This window comes from Neltuma alba, unplaced genomic scaffold (genome assembly GCF_004799145.2).
Source record: "Neltuma alba isolate B1F8T4 unplaced genomic scaffold, ASM479914v2 tig00004643_pilon, whole genome shotgun sequence".
Lineage (NCBI taxonomy): Eukaryota > Viridiplantae > Streptophyta > Magnoliopsida > Fabales > Fabaceae > Neltuma > Neltuma alba.
The window spans coordinates 1-6,954 of NW_021633797.1; the positions used below are offsets into that span (position 1 = coordinate 1).

At 38.4% G+C, this 6,954-nt stretch overlaps 1 pseudogene; it reads right to left on the minus strand.

Moving 5' to 3' along the window:
• Positions 1–1,787: 1,787 nt before the first annotated feature.
• LOC114745370 (glucomannan 4-beta-mannosyltransferase 9-like) lies at positions 1,788–6,267 on the minus strand (annotated as a pseudogene).
• Between the last annotated feature and the right edge of the window lie 687 nt (positions 6,268–6,954).

The following is a 6,954-nucleotide window of genomic DNA, read 5'->3' on the forward strand; positions in this document are numbered from 1 at the left end:
TGCCTTTGATTAGTGAATAAAAAGTGGATAATTGAGATTTCGGGCCAAAAAAACAAGTGGACGCTTAATTACCATTATGGACGGTCACTTGTTAGATTATTGCACGCCCCTCAAGTCTTGTCTGACGGGCTGATCATTAAATGAACTGTTTAGTGTGAGTTTTTTTTTTTTTATAGGCACATGTATTCTCTTATAAAAATAATTCTGTTCAAAATACTGTTCGATACTAAATATCAGCATCTCTTCTCATAGAATTTAAACTTTAATTTGTATGTTATACCATTAACAACATAAGATAGTTTACATGGGGATAGTGGACAAAACAGTTCGCAACCTCTGTTCTTTCTCTTCCCATCTTTTTTCCTGCTCTTTTTTTTTTAACCATTAGATTAACATATTTCAACAGTTTAGATTTTATTTTTTTTTTAAATATTTATAAAAAAATTTAAAAACATTTAGTGCACTTTCAAATCATTAGAATTAAATTTTAATATAATTTGTAATTTATTTATTTATTTTTATAATTTAATATTTTAATAATAGTTTGAAAAAGATTTAAATCTGAACAGTTAAATATTAATAAAAAGGTTAAACAAGAAGAAAAGTGAAGAGGATAAAAAGAAGGGGAGAGGTTTCCAACCGTTGGGCAAAATAGAAAATGTCACGTCGTTAACAGGTATCATGCCCAAGTGATTGTCGGTGCCTTGCTCTGTGAATTTGGCTCATAACTTTCTTTTCTTTTCTTTCTTTTTATTTTTTTTACTAAACTTTTCTTTTTAGAGTTAAAGACTAAAGACTAAAATCTACTACGATTGTTTAAAAAAAGAAAATTAAGACTAACACTTCTAATTTCAAAAGATTAAAAATTCACATTTTAAAGTTAAAAAATTAAATTAAAACATTGTATAAATTAAAAGATCAAATCTATACTTCATTCCGTTCCCCCCCTTTTTCTTATAAACCAGGAAGGGAGGTTGGTCCATAATTGGCAGTAGATGTGAATGAGTTGAAGAGCAGGCTCCAAACATGGATCGCACAGCACAGGGCGGCAGGGGGTGTAGGTAGGAGAAGATGGTGGGTCTAATTTCTAGATATGGACCCAAGAAAAGCACGATTTTTCACTTTAATTCATTGCATGAAACATTTTGGAGAATTCATTTCTATCCTGTTATGATGCCGCCTGAGCTCTCTCTCCTCTCTCTCTCTCTCGTATAATCTCACTCTCTCACTAAATCGGATGGAGGAACTGACAACTATTTAGAATGGTTTGGTGGATTGCATTGATGGGAAAGATAGAGAGATGCTTTGGATATGCTATTTACAAAGATCTCTTAATAAATGCATACACAAGAAGTGGGGACGAACCTTTCAACCCCCAGCTTGTTTACTGAAAGAGAAAATATTTGTATAATCTATTCCCATTTCTTCAAACTGTAAAAACGAATACACTGTAAAGAACCCCCAAAAAATAGAAACAAGTAATAATGATGAACAGAGTGCTACAAAATCTACCAAACAATCCATCCAATCAACGATGTTTTGCAGGATCCGACGCCCCAGTGCTTTATGTTCTTCTCTTCTGTATGCTTCATTTGCATGGCAACAAATTTGCCTGTAATTTCCTTATCTTTGCTCACTATTCACAAAGAAAACTATTCTTTTCTTTCAAGCTAGTCAATTACTTTGATTCTTGAAAAGTGATCTCCTTTTTCTTTTCTTTTCTTTTTTTTTTTTTTGCACTAATAATCTATAATTGCCAGAACCTTGATGAAAAACACAATACTATATTACAAAGCATAGAGAATCATTGCACAAAAACTGGAATTGCCGAATGAAGAGAGAAAGAGAGAGTCTTCTAGGTAGTTGGGAACGAATGTGCCAACATATCCAAAAGCCAAGATAAAGAAGGCAACTGCTTGCATATAAAGGAAGATGAAGTAGTGATTTTTCCCGAACAACACATCATAGCAACCGCAGAAGAAGAGGTAGAATCCAACTCCGAGTTCCAACAAGTGAATCCTAATGATATTTGAGACAGAGCACGCATATTGGTAAGTGCTTCTGATTCATAAACCTGTGAATGTTGTGTGATAAAGAAGCCAAAAATATTACCTGTCTCCAATCTTGAATCGAGGTTTCTTGGGTGCTTTAGCTGCAACTTTAGCCTTGAGAGCATCTCCAAGCTTCTCAGTGACAACCCATTCATTCACTCGACTGGCTTCTAGCAAACCAATGATTGTTGCCTTTGTTCGATGCAGAGACATGCAATTCTCAAAAAGAATCCAGAAGACCAGCAAGTGAAGCGACCTTAAAACAGAAAACACGTCCAACAAATATCAATACAAGTACAAGAAACAATGCAGAAGTTGTATTCAAGAACTTGTAGGCGGGAGAAAGAGAAAGGAATAAGGTCGACCTTGGAGTTCCGACAGCATTGAGGAGGGTGATGATGGAAGGGATATATACAGCTCCCCACTTTGGGACAACAACCTCAGGCACCAAAACTGTCGCAGGTAACACAATGCAATAGAACACAAATGTGTTGATGTGGGCTACCACCTTCCGAACGAAGAAGAAGCTGTAAATGACATGTACCTTCTTCCACAAGGATACTTTCTGCACAGCATATACATTTACGAACTGAGAGGGATGAATCTTCTTTGGAAAGAAGAGTATATGCATTATGGTTAATACAGGGGAGGCAAATTCACCTTGTTTCTTAAAATCTCCATAACCATTTTCCTGAAGAGATTTGCTGGCCCACAAGACCACCTGTGCTGTTGGAAACGGTAGGCCTTGAAAGTGCTAGGCAATTCATTCTTGACCTGTTGCAGAGTTGACATCACCGTAAAAACAACAAGATATGAATTTGTGGAAATGATAATATTGAAAAGCATACGAAATTTAGAGGTGGGAGAGAAAGAAACCTGGATTTTGCCCAAGTAGAGGAATTTCCAGCCTTTAAGACTGGCTCGAACAGCAAGGTCCATATCTTCTACAGTGGTCCTATCCTTCCATCCACCAGCCTCATTCAGCGCCGCAATCCTCCATACTCCCGCAGTCCCTGATGTTAATATTTGCTTCTCATTTCGATTTCATCGAAGATTGCAGGAAAAAATAATTGAAGTCTCGATTTCTGGGTTGATATACTACTAATATATATATGTATGTATGCATGCACGGATCGCATTAGTTACCGTTGAAGCCAAAGAAGGCGTAAGTGGAAGACCCCACTTCTTGTTCCACGGTAAAATGGTAATCCAGCGACATTTCTTGCATCCTGGTCATTAAACACTCATCGGAATTCACTACAAACCCCAAAAAAAAAAAAAACACGTCAGCAACGGAGCAGGTATGAGATTTCCAACGTGCTACTCTACCATTTACTTATTATTTTTACAATTTTTTGCGGAGAGATGGACGAAATAAATTCAGTTGTCGGTTAGTGGAGAGAGACAGTGACTGGGGAATGAGGTCCACCATTAAAAGCTGCACATGCAGCTGCCGGGATGCAGAAAGAAGGGAAGGGAAGGGAAGAAGATGATGAATCATGGAAGAGATGAAGCAGCAGAAAATAGTAGAAACAACAATGATGACATCAACGCCACAATGATTCCAGCAAAGAAGAAGGATCGTGTCAATCACATGAGACAGATATACCCGTTCCTTTGAGATACACCTCCTGTTTTCACGTTAATAATTTAAGGTCATGGACCCCCCTCTGAGCTCACATGTTCTGCTTCAGCACATGTTCTTTACTACTACTTTGGACACTGGAATGGACTTTTATTAGCCCTTCTTACTCATCTCAGCATTCTTTAAACCTACTCAATAGCACACATGTTCCTCACAAATAATCATTACTTTTCTGATCTGTTGAAGGAAAAAATGTTTACTAGATTTATAATATCGATGTGATTGGTTGCTTTGGTCGGAAGAGGGGTGATCTGTGTTAATAATATTAGTCTTAAAAGTATGTTACTACAGTGCCCTCAAACAATTTATATCGGAGGATGTCGGAGAATTTATGTCTCAAAGGATTTCCCTCAACAAGGTTGTAAGTAGTGAAGGATAAGCTGTCAAAGAGGGTTAATTACGAAGCCCATAAGCAGAAAAAACAAGGGTTTCTCTATTTTCTCCCCTCTTCTTGACTAATCTTGAACACGCTTTCCCAAATAGCCATTCCTTTTTTCTCAAGCCTTTCCGGCTTCTATATTTAACTTTTCTTTTCCCACTAGGATGCGGTCCAACTCTCAACTGACTTTCCCGCTCCAGCTCCAAAAGCTAAACATTAATTGCCGCTATATTTTGGTGTATCTAATTACTGATATAGGTGGGTGAGTCACTCATTCAACAGCATAAAAGGTAAGAACTATTGTTTGTTATTAACAGCTTATTATTACTATATCATGATTAATGATCCATCAGACTATCAGTTCGATCGTAACTTTCATGCCAGATTGTACAGAAAAGGTTGCCGTGCCCTCTATGCAGGCCATTGGACGAAAGAAAAGAATCAAGACGATGTGATGCGTTGTGTTCACTAATTTTTGTTTTATATTATTGGAGGGGGTATTCAAACTTTATAGAGCGGGCCCCATCTCAACACCAACAAAAGAAAATAAAGCAAAGAAGACGATACGAGATGCATACGTGCCTTAAATCGAAGACAACCAAGGACGATTCTACTGTGATTATTGTAATGTCATGGAACCACCACGTAGGACCTACCTCTCCCGCCCAGAGAGAATTTCCAAAACAAAAAAAATAACCCACCGACAGTTCTCTAGAGGAAACTGCTTTTAGCACTCTGATCGTCAAAACAAGATTAAGAGAAGAGAGCCGCCAAAAGATTAAAGAAAAGCCGCCATTGGACAAGAAAAATAAAAAAAATTTAACAGGAATTTGAGCGAGTTTAATCCAGCGAGGCCTGAACTAGGGTGAGCAGGTTAGGATGGTAGCGCCAGAGGTATGGTGCGCCAGAGGCAATCAGGCCAAAATCAGCGTCAAAAATGCTCATGTCGCATTGCTTCCTTCTCGCTCTATTCCTTATTCCAGCTCTTGCGCTTATACCCATTTCTGTTGTCTCTTACCTCGCTTTATTTTTATGTTTATCCCTTTCTTGCCCATCTTTGGCATTCTAGCTCCACCAAAGCCTGCAATTTGTTTGTTCACTCCCCACCATTACTCCTTAATGCCAACTTAAACGCACAGTAATATTATAATCAGTGTGGGGATTTTGCCGTTCACCTTGATTGTCGTGTCTGTGGAATCATCCAGAACTTGTATTATGATTCTGTCCGAAGGCCAAGAAAGCCCACATGCTGCTCCAATCGACAGCTGATAAACCTGCATTTACAAGCAGATCCAACAGAACTCAACCCGAATTCTACGGCTGAGAATTAATAATGCAATTCTGATGAACAGTGTGAACTGGAAGCTCAGGTCGGTAGGTTCTAGTACCTCTCTTTCGTTGTACATTGGGATTTGAACGAGGACCATGGGATAAGCCGAGTTCCCCAACTCGAGGTCGTCTTTTAGCGGCTCCCATTTGTAACGCTTCTCTGGTTTTCGCCCAAACAGCTTCACCAAAGTAATGACAACGCCCATATACACCCTCTCCACGAAAAGCATCAACGACATGACCAAACACAGAAACACAGCCAATCTTAGCATTGGAACCACCAATGGCAATTTGATTTGATCCCAGATGAACCCGAGTTGCACGGTAATGTCATCTCTGGCCCCTTGAAATGCATCTGGAAGAACAGTGGTGGATGAAAGACGATCCATTCTGATCCCTCCTTTTTACAGTAATGGGTCGTCAGAGAGACAGAGGAGACGAAACCCCACTAGAAGGATTTAAAGAAGCAAACTTTTGATAAAGAAGGAGGAATATTTTTGTTAGGTATTTTGCTTCAGGGTCACGCAAATCAATGGAGGCAGGGCTGGAATGTTATTCAGTGAGGCTAAAACCCCAGTGAGCTTGAAGAGAAGTGAGGTGGATCTGGAGCAATGAGGCCCCAGAAGTAATAGCAGAAGCTAAAGGAGACAAGAAAGGAAGTTTGTGTTGCTTGACTCTATCCTCTTCTCTCTCCCAGCGTCCTTCTTCTCTGCTTCTGTAATCAATTCAAAGGAATGCAGAAGCAGACAACATTTGCAGAAGCGGAAGCACAGAATTAAGGAGCTTCGTGATTGTAAATATATAACTAATATCAATAATAAAACAAAAATGTGTATGTGAGAGGGAGGGGGGGAGAGAGAGGGGTCAGAAGAGTATTGTATGGGTGTTGTGCGTCTGTGTTGTGGGGCTTTTTATAATGTGTTTGGCTCTCAATGCTTAGTCACCCGAAAGCTATTAGCAACATACAATTCTGTTTTAGCGCCAAGCAAAAATAAAAATAAAAATAGTGATATAGGCCGGAAAAATAAAAATCCCAAAATTGAAATGGAATTCCCAATAAAGGATCCATAAAAATAATGATATTAATAACGTTAATAATGATTACATTCTTATTCTTGTTGGTGTATGATTTTTTTTTATTGGTGTCAGTTTTGGACATGTTATAAAAATAGAGACAGAAAAGTCATAATATTCTGCCCATAGTTTTCTATATAAGAACATAGATACAGGAATTAATATATTATAGAAAAGTAAAATAATTTTTTTTTTTGGCCAACAAAATGAGTATATAACAATATATAGGTATCCATCTATCTACTGAGATTGTAATTTGCGTCGGAGACACGGTATATCTACAGGTTTTTTCAACAGTAATAAATCACGTGTGGCATGTTCTGATTGGTTGTTGCGGGGGTTCTTTGCTTAGTTGATGTGGGCCCAAGAGGATTGGCCTGTCTGAGGGTAAGCCCCATTTTGTGGTGGTGCATAAATCCGACGGTGATAGATGTTGGTGAGATAGATAAAAAGTGATCTGATGGCTGGTTATTGTT